At 41.1% G+C, this 24,439-nt stretch overlaps 1 pseudogene; it reads right to left on the minus strand.

The window, feature by feature from the left end:
• Positions 1 to 390: 390 nt before the first annotated feature.
• Positions 391 to 18,653, minus strand: LOC148420752 (uncharacterized; annotated as a pseudogene).
• Between the last annotated feature and the right edge of the window lie 5,786 nt (positions 18,654 to 24,439).

Here is a 24,439-nt window from a genome sequence, read left to right on the forward strand (position 1 = left end):
GAACAAAATTGGATTAACTTGGAAATAGCAGTAATACGCCTCACAGCAGTTAAATACATTAAAAAGTACTTGATACATAATGTGAAAATGTATGCTTCAGCCTCTGGTTCAATCAAGCTCATGCAGGTACACGGTCAACCCCCCTGCTAATAAGCTAGTCTACCTAGAACACTGAATGCTATTAGGATTCAATACAAATTCCCAGGGTTAATTTGCACGGATTACCTTTATTGCCATAAGGACAATGAACATTTTGTATAGTGTCTCATAAAATATATTAATAGACAAGGTATACGTGTTCAAAGGAATACAGTAGATGTCACAATGGGTAATATTAAGCGACACTCAGAGCACATTTAAGTTTTTTATTGAAGAAAAACAAATCAAACTTCATTCCATCCTATCTTGCCATGTTACACTGCCTTCAGGTGAACCGAAGTAGTGACAAAATACCTCCCTCACAGCCCTGGCCTCTACAGCTGGCCGCTGGCCAGGTTGTCATCTTACGGGCCTCAAACACCTCCCATGCTGTTCTGCTTCTTCGAGCAGACTGGCATTATTTGTAGGGTTTAGTAGGTAGTTGTGTAGGATGCCATCACAACAGTGACCATGTTATCAGGTAAAACATTTATTTTCTTAGAATAGCAGTCTCCATCTTGTTGCCAAAAGGCCAAATGCGCATTCCACCACCATCCTTGCCGGTAGTTAATTATGCGTTTCTTCTTTTCTAGTCGAGGTCCAGGGTAGGGCCTCATCAAATACTGTATGTTTTAAGTGGAAATGCTGCATCAGCAACAATGACATGTGGCATAGGTGTTTCAGTGCCTGGGATAGGAGTATCTGGCAGCACATGCTGAGCAGCATTTGCGAGGCCAATTCCCAGAGCTAAATTAGCATGGGTGCCCCCATCACTCGAGCTGCCATAGTCTCCTACTTGGATAACTGGAAATCTGTAGACCACCAACGCTAAAAGCACATTAGAAGATGTTTTAGTCTAATTAAAATATATGCTTCCATGGGGTCTTTTAATTATATGCTTTCCATTGAGGGTACCCAAACAATTGGGAAAGTTCCAACATTGAAGCCCTCTGCAATTTCTCTCCAATTCTCTTCAATCTGTCAATATGGCACCCCCCCCAGCAGCAGCAGCAACAGAGGAGGTAGCAAGACCTGAATCTCTGATAGGAGAATCAAGGGAGTCCACCCCTTCTCCTGCCTCCTCTGTTTGCCACACTTTAGGTCCTGCCCCTGAAAGACCTTCCCGTTCCTGGAGTTCTAGGGACAGAACAGGGGCAAGGAGTATGACTGGTACAACGACCTCAAGACCAACATCCGCCAATAGAGGTCGAGCTCAGCGTCAGGGGTATATGGGAGAGAGACTCTTGGGTATACTTCAAGAGCCACAGCACCCCTATGTCCCCCTGGATGAACACGATGACTGATACCATTTTATGATGAACCAAGTACCAGCACTGTACAGATCGGATAAAAATAAAAGAAAACTGGACATTATAAATATTCTTCACACACACACACCTCCAAGGGAGGCGGGGAACATTAAATCCAAGTGGATGACCAGCCCGGAGTTCCTAGAGGATTTTGAGGAGCTTTATTGGATGACACGCCTCTGCAACATCGCATGGACATTGGGGACAGTATCTCTGGATTGATTGACTGTGCTAGTGATTCCTTTTTGTAAAGAAATCAGATGGGAGGGTGTCCTCCAACTGCAAAGGCATCAGACTCCAAATCCTCATTGGAAAGTTCTATTGGGAGGTCGAATCTTGGATTCAGTAAGAGCGGTGTACTTCTAATTCCGGTGGTGGAACTGTAGACCAGCTCTACACCCCCTTGGATGTGTCCTCTAGGGTGCAGGGGAGTTTCCCCAACCAGTGTACATGTGTTTTGTGAATTTGGGGAAGGTGTTTGACCATGTCTCTTGGGGAGTTCTTTGGAGTTCAGGATGAGAAGCTCGGTCATCGTGGAGGGAATCAGTCCAACTGCAATTTCCTCACATTGAGAGAAGCCAGTTGAAGTGTCTCAGGCACCTGGTTAGAATAAGGCTTTTGTTCAGGATGCCTCTAAGACGCCTCTCTGCAAAGGGTATGTCCCACCATAATGGAGCCCCAGGTATCTACCAGGACTCATTGGAGTCTATGTCTCTCAGCTAGCCCGGGAATGCTTTGGAATCTTCCCCGGAGGAGCTGAATGAAGTGGCTTGGGAGAGGAAAGTCTTGGCTCTCTTGCTAAGACGACTACCCCGCGACCTGAGCTATAGAGAATGCATGACGCGCCATCTTGAAGTTACAAGTATTTAAAAAAAAAGTTCTCCCAGCATGGAAGGTTACTGCAGCTACAGTAAACTGTATGGTAGTCACTTCGCCACTAAAACATAGTTTCACAAATGTAAGAGAGGAAAACAGCGCCAACTGAGAAGCCTTCTAGAAAAATACATTCTTACGCCAATTGGAAAGAGGATGTCGTGGCCGTACCATTGTAAACGCACTGTCTATAATTTTTAACTACATGTCATCCATTGAACGATGACGCAGTTATTGACTTGAGACTCACTGGGCAAGGGCGTATCTAACGTCAAGTTTTGACAAAGTGGAAGAAGTAGAACTGTGTAAATTGTGGATCCCCTGTAATAACAGAAAGTGCCTGAAAGATCAACACAACGGCACACTCATTTCAGCCACAAAAACATAAATAAATGAGTGGGGGCTTCCAGAGGTGCTGTAGCTTTGCACACCAGCAGCAATGCTTGCGTGCCTTCAAACACGTCTGTCCTCTTTGTTGCACTCCCAGCAGTGACATTCATTATTTTTTCACTGATTTTTGACTAACAAAGCAGAACTGTTCATCTAAAATTACACTGCATTTAGCCAACAGATCCATCTCATAAAACTTTTGAAGCAATACTTTTCCTTTGCACAACAGCTCTTTCCTACTCAGTGGTGCTATGAACCACTCTGTCAAGTAAACCTTGATAAGATGAGCCAATGTGATTTTAGACTGTTGGAGGACACAAAAGTATTAAAAGAAAATTCATAAAAGCACAAGGAGAGCATGAAGCACACACAAAAAATTCAAAATTCCCTTCTTTATACAAGAAAAATCACATTTTGTTCCACTGTGTTGCCTTAAATTTCAATTGTCATCAGTTTTGGTAGGGGAGAGGACGGTCCTCTTAAATATACAGTACAATGCATACCTCAGTTTTTGAGTTCAAAGTTCACTACATTTCCAGAACCAGAGGAAACCATCCATCCATCCATTATCTTAAACACTTTGTCCTCACGGAGGATTGTGAGCTTGCTGGGGCCTGTCCCAGTTGTCATTACACAGTCCAGCGTGAGTGTTGTTAGAAGGGAAGGTGACATTACACCATGGTGAGCATGCTCGTCCCAAATTCATTGGAATATGTTTAAGGGATCAAATTCAAAACAAGTAAATATTTGCAAAAAAACGTTTATTAGTTTAAAAATTAAATATCTTATATTTGTTATATCCAATTGAATACAGGTTGAATAATTTTAACAAATATAATTTTCTGTTTTTATTACCATTTTACAGTGTCCCAACTTCATTAGAGTTGGTGTTGTTGAAGAAAATTATTTTATTTATTGTCCCACGACCTAAAGTCATTAATCCCGGTGTTCATTTATGAGTAAGACATTGATTTTTGAAATGTGCCACAAAACAAATCAAAACCAAATAACAGCCAGCATTTTGAGCCAGCATGGTGTTTGCTTCTAGAACCAGTTGTATATTTTACTTATGTAATGACACTGTTACAGAACAGACTTTGAGAAATCAGCCAATCAAGTCAGTGTGCTTTAGGCTTTATGTTGAACCAATTGTCATCTAATAGTTAACAAATCCAACAACTGGTTTAAGAAGGTAAAACACCTTTTTTTGGTCATTGTAAAAAAACATAACTTTTTAAAGGACCGACATCATGGTAATGGTAAATGGTGGTATATGCATGGTAAATGGTAAATATGCATTGGCCTTATTTTTCGGACAATGAGCCTCAACTTTTTTCTCATGATTTGAGACCTGCCGTATATAGTCCAGTGTGGTTTATGTGCGGGTTTAAACAAAGGGAGACAGAAGAAGAAGCTATCAATTTTTGATTTTGAACTCTGTTAGTGCTAAACATGCAGCCATGTTAAGTTAAAAACAATTATAAAAGAAAAAAAAACACTTTCCATATGCCATCTTTCTGCACAAATATCTGTTCTAACCTGTGGCTTATAGTTCAGTGCGGCTTATCCATGACAAAAGTTATTTTTTGTTTTTTTTACTCAATTTTTGATGTTGTGGCTTAAATACCACCAATGCGGCTTATAGTGCGGAAAATATGGTAAATTATATTTGACACATTGGTGATTTGATTTCTTATTATATGTGAGTTTTAGTGTCCATATATTTCTATGTAAAACGACTTATTTACTGAAGCCACACCTATCACCTCACCTCGCCCTCTTCATGACGCCGTTCAATGCTGGCCGGCCACAAAAGATTCATCTTGACCACTTATCCTCACAAGCCTACCACAAAAAAGTGAATTCGGGAGACAAAACAGGTTTCTTACTGAAATTAAAATGCAAAACTGTGTCAAAAAGTCACAATTAATTGACTGACCAAAAAATATCACTGATTAAAATAATCGTTAGTGACAGCCCTATTGCCAACAAAGCAAAAGGCATGTTATAAGAACATACACGGTAGCATCTGTTTCTTCTGTTCCCTCTGGAAACCACTACTGATGATAACAGTTGCGGGTGATTTATGGATGACAACATCGTACGATAAAAGCCTTGTGCTCCTAAACACACCTTTTGGTCACTTGGGCATTTTCTACTGTAAACCTTCGTAACAAATGAATAAAACGGTGTTGTTTACTTGGCCAACTTGGTGGAAAATTTGTCCTCCCTAAACCAGGAATGAAACTTAGAGGAAAAAGACCTGAACGTATCCTTGGATAAGGTGGACGTGTCTTTTCTCTAGAGCAGGTGGTAGAGGATCACTATGAGGTCGTTCCTCCTTCATGTGACGTATCAGGTAAACACAACCCTCATTATCTGCTCGAGTGCCATCTCTTGTAACTCTTGCGATAAGCGCTTATGAAAATGGATATGGTTTTGCTTTTTAGATACACTTTAACTTGTCAGGTAATTTACATTATTCCATTGCAAAAAGTAATCAAACTATCACAGTTAATTATTCAAAATACCATCAGTTCAAATAGTGGTACTAACTGAAATTTATGTCAACTGAAACGTTTTATGTCACAGTTGTGTGGAAGACAGTTAGAATTAACAATTTTAAAGAAAAGACAGATGATGTAATGTACTAAAACCAACTGGCTTCAAATTTCTGCTCACAGATCTTCTGTATGCACTGTTTAACACACCATCTATAAAGACTGAAGCTTGCGAAATGTCTTCAGTTGCAAAGTTACTGTACAGGGGATCTGCACATATCTTAGCAGCAAATTTAAAGACTTTTAAGACCTTTTCAAGTCCTCTGAGAGGAAAAAACTTAAGACGTAGACGACAGAAAAAAACCCAAACATACATATAGAGAGCAGCGCAAAGGTGCGGTGAGGCTGAACAGCTCATCAGAGAGCTCAAGACTCGTCAGATGGACACAAATCAGGAGCTGTGATTTTCCATCCTGACATGGTTAAGTGGCTTTATAATTGTCCCTGGCTGAATTGTTTTTGGCACACAGTAAACCTTGCTTCATGAACGTTCTCTACTTTCATCAGCCATCCCCGATACCTGTCGTCCTCCAACCAACTGTCACTAAACACACACTTTCCCATCGCCAATCGACTCTCGCTCTGCTGCTTGAAACTAGGCAACGCAAACGTAACGCGTTGCATTCCTCTTCAGTCACTAAAGTTGCAAGCACGTAGATCGAGGTGCTGCCGCCAGATGGTTCGGTGGTTAAAATGAAAATTAAGCACGAGACCAGACAGATCGGAAAGACATTAAATTTAAGAACTTAATTCTAAAATTGAGGGCATTTTAAGACCTTAAAAATAAAAAAAATATTTCACTTTATAAGGATTGCGGGGACCTTGCTGCAGCATTCACTCCAGCAATGTGTAGTCAGAAAACATGAGGGGGTTCCCTTTCATAGTATGCATGTGTGTGTAAAGGGTGGCTATAGACAACAGGGTTTTTAAGTTAGTGTGACAGCCCTTTTTTTTCTTTTAGGCTCAAACTTCTATTTGTTCTTAAAACTATAAAGAGCACAGACCTGTTTTTAATTTATTACCTAATTTTAAAAAACGAGCGTTCAAGCAACAAGTTGTTCTTTATTGGGTTCTATGGGGAAATTTGCAGTCATCGGTTTATTTGTAACCAGTTTGTGTTTTTATTGCTCCCACCTTCAATCAACGTCTCCGTGGCTTCAAACAAGCAACACTTTTGGTAAAGCTTGTTCTCACCAAGAGATGGTGAGGAAAATTGAAGGTCATGCAAAGTGCTAAGGTACCTTAAGGTTGATGTGATTAGCTAATTTAACACTGGAATGAAATAGCTTGGGTGAGCTATTTTTCACAGACATATTGCTGGAACCACATTTAAAGCAGAGAAAATCCATCTTTGAAAACCAAGACATCAGATGTGTTTGGTCTCTGGAAAGGAAAATGTATGCTCCCTACTTCGACCGAAACTGGAAAAGAATTATGTCAAGCTATGTCATATATCAGCATTGAAAGTTCCCATCAGCTTAAAGTTATGTTAGTGCAGTATTAAATAATTATAGTATCCATGATGTGATTTGTCTCACAATAAGTAATAGTTATGATTTCTTTAACTATTTGATGTTTGATTCCTTAATTTTAATTTTAAAGTATTACTTTCTTTTTAACTAAAATAATACAAAACAAAAACCAATAGTGTTGCCTTGAAAATCAATGTAATATAAATGATCAAATTTGAAATAAAACATAATTTACTGCATCTGTTTTACGTAACATTTACATTTATTTAATATTTACTCTTGAATGGTAAGGAATAATTAAAAAAAAAAAACACTCGTCTTCTCAGAAAACTTAAAGCGCTGTCACGAGTACCAATACCTTGAAATACGGTTAAGGTATCGATTGATACTGATATGAGCCCTACTTTCTATCCACTGTCACTCTTTAACATTCTTTTTCTTATGGACACCATGATCTACAGGACGTAAATGAATAACATTAAAATTGTTCGTAATTACAGCCAAACCCATAACACTAAAGAGTCACCGATTTGGGGCCGATGATATTAGATTTATAAAAGTAAAATACTTCTCCTTTACACGGAGCGGGATCTTCCAGTGTTTGCCCTAAAGCGGCCCTCTGAACAGGTTCTGCTTTCCGGATACGTAAAATATCATATGAAAATTTAATGCATATGTTTTTTTTCCGGGTTCAGGAATTTGCATTTGACTGAGGTCTGTAGTTCGGAGTACTGACTGTACTATGATTCAAGTCTGTTCATATTTGAGCCAGAAAGGCTCACACAGCAAAACACTAAAATCAACGTCAAATGCATTGAGCCTTGTTTACTTCGCTGTTTGAATAGTTGATAGGTACACTGTGAGCCACATGTCACAATTATAATAGTGACAACAGTCTTTCTTTATGCATGATGCAGTTGTTGGGAACAGGAAAAGCTGATGTTCAAGGATGGATGACTGAGAAACAACTGCTTAGGTACTGACAAAGGGAGGCAGAAAAGAAGCAAAGATAGGAACAGAGGACGTGGAGACAGTGTTTTGATGTTTTCATCTTAGAAGTGTTTTCATGTAATGTCAGAAGCAATTGTCTTCAGAGCCCTCAACGGGCTATTAAAATACGGTATGCAAACCAACCAATTTGAGAGTTCCATTGAAATATGGTATCTCTCAACTGATCAAAACAGTCAGCATTTATGATGACATGTAAATCTTTTCTTTCTATTCACCTTAATCTATGAATGAATGCTACTCTAATATCATAAAGATAAAGAGCACACTTTTTCAAAAGTAAAGCTACAATTTTTATTGCTCATGGAAGCAGTGGTGTGCAATCAGAGCATTCAAAGCCATCTGCTGTCCCAGACACTATCAGCAGACATGTAGAACTTGTATGAAATGTAATTTTTTTTTTTCTAATAAACTTTTGTCTCCATTTCAAAGTGTGTGTCTGACAACACCAGCATCCTCTGCGCCATCCTCTGGATGTTTGGCTGCATTCAATGAAGCATTAAACCTATCCAGTTTCAAGGAGTTGAACTTGCCCTTTAACACCATGTCACATTGGAGATTACTCAGTTCAAACTGCAGCTTCTGTGGCACTGATTCCGGGTCTTGTGAGAAGGGACCTGACACCAACTGAAGTGCAAGTCAATTTTTCCTAAATCAAAAAGACGACGGCAGACTTCCTCATCCAGTGACTTTAATTTTTCACACGTTGCAGTGCCTCTTTTAACGTAGCCAGTCTGGGGAAATGAGCAAAGGATTTGTCTGACATTTGCTTCGAAAATAAAACCAGCTGGGTTTTAAAGGCTCTGATGTTTGCTTGCATTTCATGCATAAACTGGTTTTCCTGAGTGTGTGAGGAGGAAGAAGATTCCTCAAAAAACATAAAAGAGGCAAGCAGTGACATACCACAACAGGTTGAATGGTTGATTGATTCCAGATCATCAAATCACATGACATGTGATAAAGGAATTGTTCAGGACCACCAGCAATTCAGAAGAAGATCGCCTGTAAAACTAAGTGATGGCAGGGTGGTTGACACCCTAGGAATTGTCAACAGGAAAATGACCTTCATATTGAGTGATGTAAAAAATGTCACGATGTATGATCTGCTGTATGTTCCAAAGCTGTCTGGGGCTCTATTCTCAGCAGGAGCTGATACCAAGAAAGGGAATATAGTACAGTTCAAAACATCTTATTTCTACATACATGGAAGAAAGGGAGAACTTCAAGGTATGGGAATGCAAAGAGATGATGGACGATCCAGGCTGGATATTGAAGCCAAGTTGAACTGTATCTCACCGTGTATCAGTAGTGGTCAGTTTGTAGCACCAGTGCGGTGGTCACACCACGAAGCCGAAGGAACACAAAAATCTGGTGAATGGAGTAAATACTGCTGCCAAAAAAAGGGATTGCATTCTGTGAAGGATGTGTGGAAGCAAAGTTGGTTAAAAAGCCATTCAAATTGACTGGAGGAATCCGTTTCAAATGCAAGATTCACATTGATGTATTTATTGTTTTGTGCATATTTTTGCATTGTTTTGTGTGTATTTTCTGAGTGACTTTCATCATCTTGGGCGAGAGTTGTGGTTCGACAGCGAACGCCATCACCAATATTTCGGGATGTCTGTTTCCAAAATGGATGAGCTCATGTCCATTATTGGTTCTGATTTAAGACGCCAAATCACCACATTCAGAGCAGCCATCGAGCCTCAAAAGACTGGCTGTAGCACTAAGGTATGCTTTTTACAATTCTTTTTATTTCACAGCACTCTCAAATAATTGAGCCATCTGAAAAGCAGACAGCAGTTAAACACAAACTCACAACTTAAGTAAAATGGATAACAACAAAGTAACTGTATATATTAATAAGTGACTTCAACATGAGCAGACCAGAACACGAAATATTGTCAATTTGGAGTATCTGAACCCTCCCCCTCACCTGTTTCAGATGTGTCATTAGTTACAATGCACATGAACGCTCCTATAGTTTGTACTGTTGTAGTAAGGGGCGATAGTGGAGTTGGGAGCAGGGGATGCAATGATGCTGCGTCTACCTGCTTGCTGAGCGTTACCTGCATGGGATTCCCACTGAGTAGGTGGTGACGGTGTGTGGTGATGTGAACTATTTTTATAAGTGTGAAGAATGCTTATAATGTCCAATTTGACCTGCTTTCATTTTTGTCCATTCTATAGAGTACTGGAACATAAAATGGTAACGTTTTGTCATTAACAGGGACATAGGGTTGCTGTGGCTCTTGAAGGATACCCAAGAGTCTTTTTCTTCTCTAACCCTAACCCTTAGGTTTGTATTATAGATCTGGGGCGGGACGGACACCCCAACCCGTAGTGCACACTCCACACCGAGGGCCCGGCGGGATCCCCACTACGCCGGAGCCACTCATCCCTCGCCTGATCAGGCCAAACAGCCTACATAAAAAGATGTGATCCAGGCCCCCGATGAGTTAATGCATGCCGTTCGGTCCATCCCAATTCCATCCCTCATTCAATCTGAACGGATGTCTCGTACCCAGTTCTGTATCCACTCACAAACTACCCCCCTACACGTCCCATGATCCCACAGGGGACCCACCTGCAGTGTCTTGCACTCCAGGGACTTAAAGACGTGCAGTACAAAATGCTGCACTCAGCGTGGATGCAACCCCTGTGGATCCTTCAAATCTCCCTTCAACCCGTTCAGACGATACAATAGTGACTTACTCCCCACATACATCATCCCACTATCTGAGCATCGTAACGGGTACACACAATTCGGTCTGTACAGTTCCCGAACCAGCGGGATATGAATTAGTCGACCTGTAGTGCCATTTTGCACAAAGAGCAGGGGCTGATAGCCCAGAATCAGACATTTCTCCCTCCAGCCCACTTCTGGTGCCAATACACTGTGGACCAATCGGTCACCCAAATTTTTGCGATACACCCTCCATTTCAAGACATCAAGACACGTAGAGGTGACCACAGAAAATACTCCTCCTGGCTGCAGATTCTGAAAATTCATAGCAGTTGCAACAATGATGCCGCCAAATGAGTGGGTAGGGTGTAGGCTCGTTCTCCACAGCAGCGCGTGTGTGTCCGTCTCCTTAAAATGGACTTTTAAGTCCAGTACCGACGTGACCGGAAAGTTCGGGCCCTTGAACATAGTAACGTCCAGGTAATCCACACTTTCAACATGCGTTGTGGCCATTGATTCCGAGGGGGGGTGGGAACTCTCCCGCTGCGGCAATTGACACCGCCCCCCAAGGTTCCTCCCCCCAGGAGGGCCTCGGGTGTATGGGTCGGACTGAGCCTCCCAGTTGATCAAGTTCTTATCCTGTTTGGAGCTTTCTGAACTGTGGAATTGACCACGGCGGACCAGATTTTTCAAGTTGCGTAAATATGCCAGACCGCTGCACAGCGACGCGGTGGAGTGGAGACGCATGCAATGGAATCATAAGGCAGATTTGAAGTCTGTGCTTAAAGGCCGTGTGAAATTGGACACTGTGTGCAGTCTTGTTGCGCCGGAAATGACGCCATGTGGCCAAAAAATATACCATTCAGAGGATCCAGCCAGAAGAATATGGACACACCCATAAAGTCTAAAATACACCTCGCTTTCCCTTAAATGAGTTGCATCTGCTTCGTCTGCTATTGTGTTGGTTTTTCCAATGTGCTTGTGCCTTTTTGAGCGCAGAATTGTGACATTTGTCACTTGTTTGTTACGGGTGAGTCGAATGAATGCGACCTGGCCATTCAGATTGAGGTTGTTTGTCAAAAGACTGGCTACGTATCAGATTTAGTACCATATATTCAAATGGCCGCATTAGAAAAAAAATCGAATGTGTTGTTCACATTGCTATCAAAACATCAGATTCAAGTGGGAAAGTGACACAATTTTTTTTAAATGGGGTCATTCAGCCTGCAGTGTGAACCCAGCCTAAGTTTTTCCTCAGTCTCTGATCGAATCGTGACATTCTCCCTGGACTTTGTATACAGTTGCCTCCTCAATGACCAGCAGACCCATCTATCTGCAAACAACAATGGCAAGAAGAATTTCCACTGAGCGGGCAAGAGTGACCACCATGGAGGGCAATGGGGAGATTTTCTATGAGTTGTCCTCCAGCCGGCCAGGTTTGACTCAAGATCCTTGCATTGAAGGCGCTGATCTTCGTCCCGACAGCTTTACACCCTGCTGCCAACCGCTTCAAATAGAGTTGGAGATCACTGGAGAAGCCAATTGCACCACAGCATCTGCAAAGGGCAGAGATCCAATGCTGAGACCAAACCAAACCATGGAGTTTCCATAAGGATCTGATGTCAGATGTCTGATGTCCAAACAGTTCGCCTGCACTTTTATCGCCACTTCGGTAGAACCTCACAAGTACAAGGGGGTATTTGAATGTTTGTGGGGATGGAATGTTGATAACTCTTTTTCCATTAAAGTACAAAAGGGACAGAGTGGAGCGCAGTACAGAGTATTTAAAAAGGAACTGCAAGATGGTGCTCATTACGGAAGATGTTAGCTTGGCTGCTGTCAGTGGCACAGACGCTGCCATTTGCACCCAGATTTTGTAGCCAGGTGGGACAACACCTCTCATTTATACCTTTTTACTTGCGGGTCATGGTGTGTGTGTGTGTGTGTGTGTGTGTGTGTGTGTGTGTGTGTTTATTTCTAGTGATTATTATTGTGATTATAATCAGTTCATTATTATAATGATTCTGAGGTAATGCCACAAACTTATTGTCTATATTTATGAATGATTACACCACACATATCCCCAGAGCTGAATCTGTCGGCCTGTGATACACCACATGTGCCTCTAAAACTGGGGACACCAACGAGGTGCCCGCTGGCACTGGGTAGCCCCTGAGGATCACATGAGTAGGCCACAGACCTGTTCTGCAAATTGTTTACAAGTGATAGAACATCAAGGAATTTTACTAACGATTATGCATATGACATATTCACTGCATATTACACTTGATTTATATATTTACTGCAGCTGTTTCTTAATTATTGTGAGAAATCAATGACGTGATCGGGGTCTTCCCATAAACTGATAGCCCTTCATATTACTTCCTGTTGCTCTAACCTGCTTTGAGTTGACCTCGATTTTTGTCCACTTTTAAACACAAATATAGATGATGGGCCGTGAGTACACTTGCACCACAATGCCTATGGATGCTAAGTGGGGATTGCCAAAATCCCCAACGTGCACATGGTCTAACTTTGGCCCTGCTTCTTCTGACCAGCTAACTAGGCATTTAAATTTAACCCTGTCATTTTAAAATATGGGGGATTCTGGGAGAATTTGTATTGTAACCTGGGTCAACTCGACTCCTGTTTCTCAGTGCCCAGCTCAAATGATATTTTTCCTGGATTTGGGATCAATATTCTTTTGGTGGAAAATACACAATAAACATTGCATATTACACATTATACGCATTATACACGGGAATTTATAATATAGCAGCATTTGCCATATGTAGTATGAATTTGTGACAAAAATTAGTTTCTTCATCGATTAATTGAGTGATTACTGGTAAGCACCAGTACTCAAACAAATTGACAAGACCAACACCATTGTCAAACACGGTCCAGCATCATGAAGGACTCTAAAGAAGAAACTTTCATTTGGAAGTTTTACCATTTTGAAGAGGCATTTCAAACAGAATCCACATTTACATACACAAGATGGTTGACTCTGCATTATCTGAATTCTGTCAGACTTCCACTTTACATTGTTCACTTGCAGTGGGCAAGATATTGACTGGAGTGAGGTGCCAGCTTTGTTTTTTTTTTTTTTTTTATTTAATGTTCTGACATTGTCCCAGGCACTTTAGTTTATAGCTAGTATAGAGGCTATATACACAATACGTAAATATAAAATCAGAATCAGGACAGTGTTGAGGGAAATGCATTACAAAAGTAATGTAATCACTGCAATGCATTACTATTTACTGTAATATGGTAATGTAATATATTACACATACAAAAATAGTAATATTGTACTTGTTACAAATGAGAGTAAAGTCATGCATTACAATGCTTTTTCACTCTATTAAGTAATTGATTCAAGAGTAAAATTTTTGGTCACATATGTAAAAGAATTCTCAAAACATTGATCCACTTTACTTTCACTTTACATCTGTTTCCATATCAAAACAATGGATTGGGTATTATTTTAACTTCACCATACACAGAGTATTGGAAATAAAATCTTGGAAGAAATTATTTCCTTTGCCCTTTCTTTGGTGTTTTCTTAATCTTTGTCTCCCCTCAATTCTGTCATTGTTCGGCTGGAGAAATGTGCTATACATGGACCAAAGTCAAACTTTCCAAGCGTTCAAAAAAGTGCTTCTGTTTAGCTAATCCACCAGGAACACACCAGTTTTGTCATAATATTCTCAAAAGCAATGTCTTTTGAGAAAGAAAGAGGTGACATTCCATGTGCCAAGAGCTAGCTTCTGTAGCTGGGACCACCGCCGTTTCACACTTAAGCTTTCAGTGACTGGACCCCTCGTACAAATTACTGGGCTACGTGCACTTTTTTTTTTTTTTTTTTTTAGAGCATTTAAACATCAATAAAATCGCACCGGCAATTAAAACGTATCATTCTACGTGGCGTAACTTAGAATAAGTAATCATTTAAAATTGTTTGTCCACGAAGTTTCATGAAGTCCACCAAATGCAGGCAAGCTTTAACAAGATCGGATGCTAAATTACAAATGGCCATTTAATGTAAGTGTCACATCTGGGCATGGTGAGTTGGGAAGAGGAAGGAAGGGAACCAAGAAAATGCAGAAAAACCGAGAAATATGTGGCTCAAAAAAGGAAGTTTTCACGGGAAAGAGGCAGGACCGAATCGGGAGCAAACTGGACAAAGAGCCACCAGACAGGTGGACCAAATCGAACTAACGAGAACGCAGACAACAAAGGCAGACGCAAGTGGAACAAAACCCTACAACAACACAACCCGACCAAACATGACAATTGAGTATGAATGACATAAAATGTCAAAAACATCAACTCATGTGAAACGGCTGTCCCTATTAAATCTTTTGGTATTGACATGGACGCCAATGCTACTTTTCTTCAGCCATTGTATGGCGTTATATTTGTGCTACAATTGCGAGCGCGCGAAAAAGAAAAAAAATGAGATGTTGAGCGAGAGAAGGCTATCGAGAACGAGCAAAAAGGGATTTTGAGGCGAGCAACTTCTTTTCAATCGTTTTTTTCCGCGCTCAAAATCTGTTTTCACTCGCTCAGTTTTATTTTCTCTGCTCAATGTTTTTTTTTTTTTTTTTTTGCTCGCAATTGTGACACAAATATAACACCATATTGCAGCTGTCTAGCAAAATATGGGCCCGTACACAATATGTCATTGCACACTGCACAGAAGCAGTCATACTGTTCATGCGAATGCTGAACGTCTGAAAGTCTGCCTGGCGACACACGTTAGCTGAATTCTAATTGGCTAAAAACTTTACATTAAAACTGCAGTACAGTGTTTAGGAGGTGTGTAACCATATTGATATACTGTAATATGACACAAAAAGAACATAATATGGGGAATAATTTTATATATAATATAAATATGTATATAGTAAAAATAATTTAAAATGAAATTGACTTTTATTGTAAGTTATTATAATTGTTATAGTTTTTTATAGTTATGATAATGTCAGGTTATATTAGCCAAGCAAAGAAGGCCTTGCTGCCCCTGACGGCCCACTACTGTTATAATTCCACTGGTTTTTAGGTAACCATTTTCTTTGTACTGTTGATTTGTAGACCAAACTTTGGTACTTTTTTTTTATTATATTGCTAATATACGGTGGCCTTAGTGTAACACTTCCATGCCCAAAGACAAATATGTACATTCATTTTTATCACCTGGCTGTATAATATTATTGTCATAAACAGCCTCCGTTACTCATCCTTAAGAGTGAACAATGTGGGGCAGTAACTCTTTCCCAATTAAAGCATTTTACTCTGGCTCAGAACAGCCGGGATAGTGGCCCAGGCAGCCAGACATTCAGCTATACTGCCCTGCAGAAATCATTCACTGAGTCGACCAGCCGTGCACCCCCATGCCAGATTGATGTTACTCTTGTCTTTAATTACTTTTATTTGTGTTTTTGGCATAGGGGTGTCTTTGAACTCATTATTACCCCCTCTCCTTGTCAGAAAAACTCACTGCTGTTGATACTGTAGATGGATCATTTTGTCTCACTGCACTCAGTGGCACGACAAAAGCTGTACACAAAGAATAAATATCTTTTTGGGAGAGTATGGTTTAAAAAAAACAAAACAAACAAACAAAAAAAAACCTGGGGCTAATAAGCGATTGCCAATAACTACAGCATGTTAGTTTAGTTTGACCCTTCACGTATTCCACTCACATTTATAACACTTTACAATATGTTCCCAAAAGGATTACCTCACTTGCCTTTTTACGCTTAAAATTTTCATGACATCTCTTATCTAAACCATAGGATTCAGTCTGTGGTCGGTCATCTTTATAGCAACAGCCACAATTTTTCTGGGACGGCTGTCCACAAAATCAGTGTTTTTGAAGCTGATGGATCGATGGTAGGTGAGTAGTATGCTGTGGTTGAACGTATCAAAGGCAGCGTGAAAAATATACTACCAATGCCAAACCCTGTCTCTCCCTCACAGTACTTGCCAGATTGTCTTGAGTCCCTATACCAAGCCTTCCAGGTCGCTGACTATTACAGCCTGCTCATGTTTGCACTCTGCCTGTAGCTGACGACTCGCCTTACTGCCAACTATTCTTCGTTTGAATATACTCCTGATACTGTTAGTGACATTTTGAAATGCTTTGATGAAAGAATTTCTACGATCCCAAATCAAAAATAACAGCAAAACAATTCAAAGTAATGTAGTGTTTTTTATCCAACTCAAATTTGTGTTTGATTATTTTCAGGGTATTTTTGAATTTTTTGCTTTTCAACAATTTATCTTTATTACAACAAACAATGCCAACTCTATTATATTTTACAGGATGCTAAAGTAAAGGCAAATGGATAATTGATTAATTTGAGAGAAATTATTGTAATGTTTTGGTAAGCGATCAGCTTGACAACATGATTCTGCCATACATGTGTAGCGTAAACTCAAATGCAACCTACTCAAATGCACTGTCTAATATTCATTTCCACCACAATTAAGCTATATTTTAGATCTAGTATTGATTGGGAAGAACTGCAAACTACACTTGACATATGCTCACCGTTTGGCACCCATGAATTTGTGCTTCAAGAAAAAAGTACATCATTTTGTCAGTGGTTTATGAAATATTTGTTATAGTTTGTAGAGAGGTAGAAAAAACTTGTGTAAAGACATTGAAATGGTCAGATTATGGCTATGCAGCCCGTGTGCTACCAGTTGCCCATCCGTAATTTGCGTGACACATACTAGCAAGGGGCAATTTAACTTTGCACAAGTTAAGTTGCGGTTTATGCTATTCATGTGAATTGCTTGGGGTGTTAGAGAAAATACAAAAACATCCAGATAGCTTTCATCCCCTCATCTGTTATAAGCCTCAAAACATGACTGCTGACCTGATGGACACCATCTTTAGTATTCAACTCTCTCCACAAGGGAACAACAAGAGGGCTGCTGAGGACATTGTTGTGACTTGCTGGAGAGACAATCTTAAGGATGCAAAAGGTTTGTAACCAAAAAAAAAAAAATGCTGCAATGACGTGATTATTTTTCTTTCTAAATAATGCTTTGTTAATGTATTGCACATACAACAGTGATAAGTAACACAGAAGTCACATCAAAACTGCAAACTTAGAATGACTTAACTAAACTTAGATTTTGCCTACTTAGTTGCCCCCGCTACTGCCATTTTAAAAAAACAAATACTTTATTCTCCTTATTTCCTCGTCCCAAAGAAGACAGGTGTTTTTTGTCCGATTTTGGACTTGAGAGGGCTCAATCGTTACCTCAAGAAGGTTACGATTTCGCATGCTTACGACGTCCGACGTATTGCGGTCAGTCAGTCTCGACGAATGGTTCACGTCAGTCGAACTGACAGACGCTTACTTTCATGTCCCCAACACGTCACATCACAGGCTTTTTCTTGTGCTTTGCTCACAGGGGTGCCCACTGGCAGTTCCGGGTGCTTCCGTTCGGCCTCTCAATTTCACCAAGTGTGTTCACTCGCTTTGTGAAGGCGGCCCTTGCTCTCCTGCAGGCGAGGGGCATGAACGTTTTCCCGTACCTGGTCGTGCTCAGGTGGTCAGGGATACTACCGTGCTCCTTTGTCACGTGTCTTGGTTGGGGATCAAGATGAACTTGGCAAAGTCAGCTCTGGTTCCTTCACAACAGACCACCTTTGTTCGTCGCCATGCAGGCCTGCCCTTCACTTCAGTAAATGGATGATGTTTTGCGTGTCCTGGGTTTTTTTTTCCGCCTAAACAGGCGCCTCCCATTCGGACATTTTTTATGCCTACTAGGCAAGTTGACTTCTCTCACCGCAGTGGTTCCTCTGGGGCTCCTACACCTTTGTTCCCTACAGATATGCCAAGAGACATTGGCACCGATGCCTATGGGTGTCTCATCGCTGTCTACTTACCGGCGTGCTTTTGTGGTTGCGGGTGTTCGCCTGGGAGTGGTGTCGCCTTGTTGGGAAGTGGTATCCACAGATGCCAGTCTCTCCGGCTAGGGTGCTGTTTGGAAGCACAGGTTCACTCAGGGGCATTGGTCGTCGGCGGACACTGCAGACCACATCAATGTCCTGGAACTTCGGGCTGTGCATCTGGCTTTCATCCACTTCCTGCGATTCCTTCGGGATCGGCACGTCCTTGTGCGTTTGGCATCTTCCAGCTCGGTCGAATCCCAGTAAGAGGGGTGAGTTTGGCATCCCCGCCCTCATCGACTTCGCATGTGTGTGTGGACTCTGAGGGGCCCCAGCCAATGCTGAGCTGCTGCTCTGATTCAGTCAGGCGCTCTATTGTCAACGCCAGGGCTATTTCCACGTGTTTGTTGTATAACAACAAGTGGAATTTGTTTGTGTCTGGTGGTCTGGAGGGGTGAATTAGAACAACAGTTACATATGTAACAGCGGTTCTATGAGACCTGGATGACCGCCAGTGTTACTTGTCACTTGGATTCCTTGTCTCTGCATTGTTCATGCGAGTATGTTCAGAGGGACAAACTACGGAGTGACTCTGCCTTATATATGTCCCCGGTGTCATATACAGTACATGAAGTTTTTGATGGTATGCATTCTTGTCTTGCGCTTGCACGAAGGCTTATTCCGTGCTTTTAGCACCACATGTGGCGGTTATCCGGGGCTCATAGAACCGCTGTTACATTCGTAACTGCCGTTTTTAGTGTAGAAAAATGTAAGCACTGATACTCACTTAAGTCTATGCTCATTTACTACAATTTAAATCTACATAAAAGATCCTTTTATATGAAATTGGTACGCTTCGTGTCTGCTTCCACCTAAAGAACTGTGTCATGACGTCACCACGCAGCCCATTCTGAGATTGTCAAGCTTCCACTGTTTGAACACAGTCTTGTCTTTTCAGTTTAAATGTTTCTGTTCTGCCTTGCAGTTACAGTAATTTGCTCTAGATGACTCTTGCTATGCGCTTACTTTGCCGCAAACTGCAAACAAGAAGATTGGTGAGCTTTCTAGTGGTAGTTACGTAGCTGGCGAAAAGAACATGATCGAATCCATGCCGATCGTCATCAAGACACGTTTTTAAATCCGACAGGGGCAACGCCTGAATGCATACTGTTGTTTGTTAAATTGTTAAGGTCATATTTAAAAGCTAATTGTTCAATTTGAACTCGTAAATACATTATCTTTTAACCTTAAACATACCAATATATTTCTATTTAATTTTCTTCACCTTGAGTGGTCTGAGTGGCCTTTTTCTGGTTGCGCATGGGCTTGGCATACTGCTCCATGGAGAGCTGGTGCGTCTTGAAGGGCGGCTCCGTGGAACGGCTGCAGCCACGCTTGCTATTTCTGCCCGAAGGATGTGTCTATTTGGAGAAAATATAAATTATGATAAATTGCTACATTAGTATTTTCAAGATTGCATAAATTATTTTCTACTTTATATATTCGCTGTTTTAACTCGCTGTTTTAACTCACTGTTTGACGGGGTGCAGTTAGATGGGCCCTGGAAGTTGAGATGTCGGTCGAACCAGTTTTTGGCACCCAGGCTGCATACAATTGGCTATGCCAGTGTGCACTGCACGTTTGCCCTCACCTTCAGTTTTCTCAAATGTATAAAAACTAAAAGAAATCATTTACAGGAATAGTTCACATGGTGTGTGATGAACTGGTGAGTTGTGAAATGTTCTCAATAAACATGATGCGACCAACTCAAATGAAATACGGCGGTGAAAAATATTTTTGTGTCAACAAGACCAAAATAACCACTTCAAGCAGGGGTGTCCACCTTTTTTTTTTTTTTAATGAGGGTCAAATACCGAAAAATAAACAAAGTGCCGGGCCACACACGAGAGGTGACATGTTGACAAACATGAATATGAGTGTATTTCTAACTCACCTATGATATGAGGAACATTGTACTCGATGGTAGCAGTGATGTTGTGCTTTGGACTTTGGACATATCAGGAGAAAGTTTGGTGTTGAGACACGAAGGACTTCAGAGCGATGGCTATCAGTCATTCTGTTTCTCAGTTTGCCTTTGCTCTGATTTAACAGAGAAACTGTTTGTTCACATATGTTTAGCCGAACAGGCTCATCATTCTTTTTTTCGTGGCGTCTCATCTGAGGAAACTTGTTCTTATCAAAACTCCGATTGAAGTCAGGGAGGGAGAGAAGCTGATGTTGACTCTTCAGAGAATCCTCACACTGCATTACAATGAGTCCTAACTGCAGACTCTCTTCCACTTCTGCGTCCACCAGGAAGGGGGTGGAGAAAAGCTTGATCTCTCTCAATGACAGAAAAATCTTTGAAACGTTAGTTGAATTCTGTCACGTGAGATGCACTCACAGACACATTTTTCCTTTTTAGTGAAAATATTGGCCTTTTGATAAGATGACTTGATTTCAGATTGCGCTGGGATGTGCGTAACATTCATGTTTTGGAGTTGTGTCTCAAACAGGCGGAGCTTTTCATAGAAGGCTTTTATATGCGCATACAGGTGTGGCATAAGCTGTTCTTTGCCATGTAGGCCCTTGTTCAGAGGATGATTAAGATCAGCTAAAAATGCCAGGTCTGCCAGCCATGGCGGATCTTTCAGATCATGAAGAGGTCCGCCCTTCTCTTTCAAAATCCGATCGATTTCTAATCCCAGAGAATAGAACCGCTGGAGCGCAGAGTGTACGTCACAGTAGTAGAGTACGTCTCTGTATTCAGCATCCATATCAGATAGGAAAGCTTGAAATTCTCTGTGGTACAGTCCTCTAGCTCAAAATATGTTGACAGTTTTTACAATAGTGTTTATCACATCGCCCAGTTGAACATTCTTTGCGCACCGTGCTTCTTGGTGGAATATACAGTGCATTCGAAGAGCCTCACCTCCGCTCTTTGACCATCAATGCCATTCCTTTGCACTCGCCTGTCATAGCCGGACCCCCATCCGTTGTTACTCCACAGAGCTCATCCCATTTCAGCCCCGTCTTTTCAACTGCATCTGACACGGCTTCAAAAATATCTTTGCCCGTCGTTGTGCCTTTTAGGCTCATATCAAGCAGGTCCTCAGGACAACAAAAATTGTCATCAACTCTAAATTAAATTCTGTGACAGTACAGATGACAGTTGGTGTTTTTCATTAATAGAATGGTATGTGACCCCCAAGAAAAGCATCTATATTGACAGATGTCCACGTGTCTGTAGTCAGGTTGACTTCCACAATTGTCTGTAGCTCTGCCCTTGCTTTTGCATCTTTATATTTCTCATCAACCATGCCTCTGAGTGCTTGTCTTTTAGGGAGGACACATGTTGGGTCCAGCTTATGAACAAAAGGTCTCAAACCTTTTGGAAAATGGCTTGCAGTCCTGCACAATCATGTCCACCAAGGCCTCATCCAGCCTGTTATCCTTTGAACAATGTGAACACCAATTATTCACAAAACCTTTTCAATGTAAAATTTACATTTAAAGATGTTTCTATCTGTTGACTACATACACATTGCACTTGCCAAGTCTTACCTTGTCCCGTTACTCCAGAAGCAACTGGAGCAGCAGGAGTACCTGGATTGATGTCATTTCAGGGTGTCTTGCGTGTAACATAGAAGTGTGTTATTAGTAAAAGCCAGCTCTTGAGCACAGATCTGACACTTGATCGTTTTTGTGGCAAAAAGGAAAAAGTGCTTCCACACATAAGATCTGACTATTAGTTGGCCCTTCCTCCATTCTCTGACTAGTTTGCCTTTCCTTGCTCAGTCACACAAACACTTAATGCAGCCAGACAAACAGCTAAACCAACAAACAAAAGAGAAATACATAGACTAAGTGACAAACACAGAAACTAACTGACAAACAATGTAGACAATCTAAATTGTATGTACTGAATATCAATGTATAGTGTATGAACAAACAATTAAACTAAGTGTTATTCCAAATTAACGTGTAATCTAAGATTCCTCTCACTTTTTCCTCTTCGTCAATGAGGTGTGCAAATACTTTTCTCCTCTCAAACCCCACAACATATTGAGGAACCTTCCCCTCTTTATGAACACTGAGTGCAATCGACTAATCGTAGCCCCGCCCTAACCTGCTTGCTGTTGACACATCGACGGTCACAGGCTGTGTATGCGGGACGTAACAACTCCTCCATCCCGCACCCAGGTAATCTTCCACCGGATACAACGGAACATTGAAACAACGCTTTTGCTGTGAGCCATTGCCAGGTGTCGAGTGTCTCCTTCACGCATGATGTAACTCGTTGCACCATATACAACGGGTCATCAGAACCATGTATTGTGACACTTCAGTTTCTATTAGTTTTTATTAGTTTATTTGAGTTCCTTTTAGTTTCTGTTAGTTTTTGTTACAGAGTATCAAGTTCGGCTCTAATGTTCATAATAGAAGCCTGTTACAAATGCTGAGAATACTACTTTGTGTTTTGCTTTTAACAAACAATAAATCAAAGTACAAACCAAAAATGCACAAAGGCAGATTCTTGGGAACATGAATGCTGGGAATCACACTGGCTTCACTAGGGAGTGGCTCATGGAATAACATGGCGATTGTCCTCCTGGACTGGCCGCCTTAAAGGCCTTGATGACAATAGCCATCGTGTGTGTCGTGACCCCACCCCCTTGCTGCGGCAGGAGAACTCCACCTAGAAAAAAATGCACTATTAACTGGAGATGTGGCAGACATGTTACAGATATGTAATTTTAAATTGTGCAACACAGAAATAGCAAAATTTAATGATTTGAGTAAAACTATACAGAGTAATGTCATGTATAACCCCCACAATATTCACGTTGAGCGATTCAAATTCAATTTTTTCTCCCCCCGGATTGTTAATAGCAGTTTTTGTCATCAGCCTATATGCTTACATGTCCAAGTAGCACCTCTTTATTCATTACATCCTAAGATTATTCTTTCCGCGTACAATTTTATCTAACTAACTTTTTATTTCGTTTTATCGACAGGGTCGATAGGCGTTGGTCCTTGCCACGGGATCAGAGGAAGGGAAAGCTGGGCGCAAAGCCCTTCTGGTCATGCCAAGTGAGCACCACTCCAGCGTAAAGGCACAGTGGTAACAATCCAAAACAAAGCAGCTGTGTCCGCTATCGATAAAAACCAATGCCTGTACTTCATACCTGCGGAGCAGATAGTTTAGTCATGGGAGAACGGGAACACAGCCACTGTGTTGCAGACCACGGCAAACTCACTGCATGAAACCGCCAAGGACCATACTTTACAATTAGCCTGGAGCACAATACTAGACTAGCAGATAAAATAACACAAGTGAGGGCAGCCGACCGACATTACCTTGGTGCATTAAGAACGGCGGCGAAAGGTACCCCCCAAGTGGGTGGACCTCCGAGTCAAGGAGTGCGTGGGAGAGGGCAAGAGCATTACCATCTGTTTTATAGTGAGGCCTTGATTGCAAATTGGCCACACGCTGTAAAAGCAGGGTCTAACACTCACCACCAGGAAACAGTTTTAGCCCCTCATGCCACATGTGGAAGAAGAAATACCTTTTTCTTCTCTTTAAATCCTTTTAAATGCTGTTTGTAATTATGTGCTTTGCAGAGCATTGCTTTCCCTAACCTTCCAATTGTATTTTAAGAGCTGTCTTTAATTTGTGACTGATACTTCTGGATCTTTGCAAAAACATCAATTTATAACCTTTGCTGCAATTATTTACATGAAGGAATGTGTTCAGGTTAAAGAATTCTCAATATTGCTGAAAAAAGTAAACATGATCTCATTCAAACTTTTGGAGTCATACGATAACCTATATGCAATCACATACTTTAGGGTAATTTGAAAAACGTGTGATGACCTGTTGGCAACGACAAGTTTGTAATCAAAGATGGGTAATAATCTGTGGCCAAATGCTATTAGCTAGCAAGCCAGATAGAAGAGGAATCTGTGACATGTTTTGCTGTTGGCGCCAAGGTAGCGGGGTTCTTTGCGTTTTATAATAGTCGTGGAGTGAATAGAGAGAAACAGGGCGAGGCAACCAGCAGTTCAACTCAGCCAATCAA

Source organism: Hippichthys cyanospilos, chromosome 7 (assembly GCF_059441005.1).
Source record: "Hippichthys cyanospilos isolate Australia breed blue-spotted pipefish chromosome 7, RoL_Hcya_1.0, whole genome shotgun sequence".
Taxonomy (NCBI): domain Eukaryota; kingdom Metazoa; phylum Chordata; class Actinopteri; order Syngnathiformes; family Syngnathidae; genus Hippichthys; species Hippichthys cyanospilos.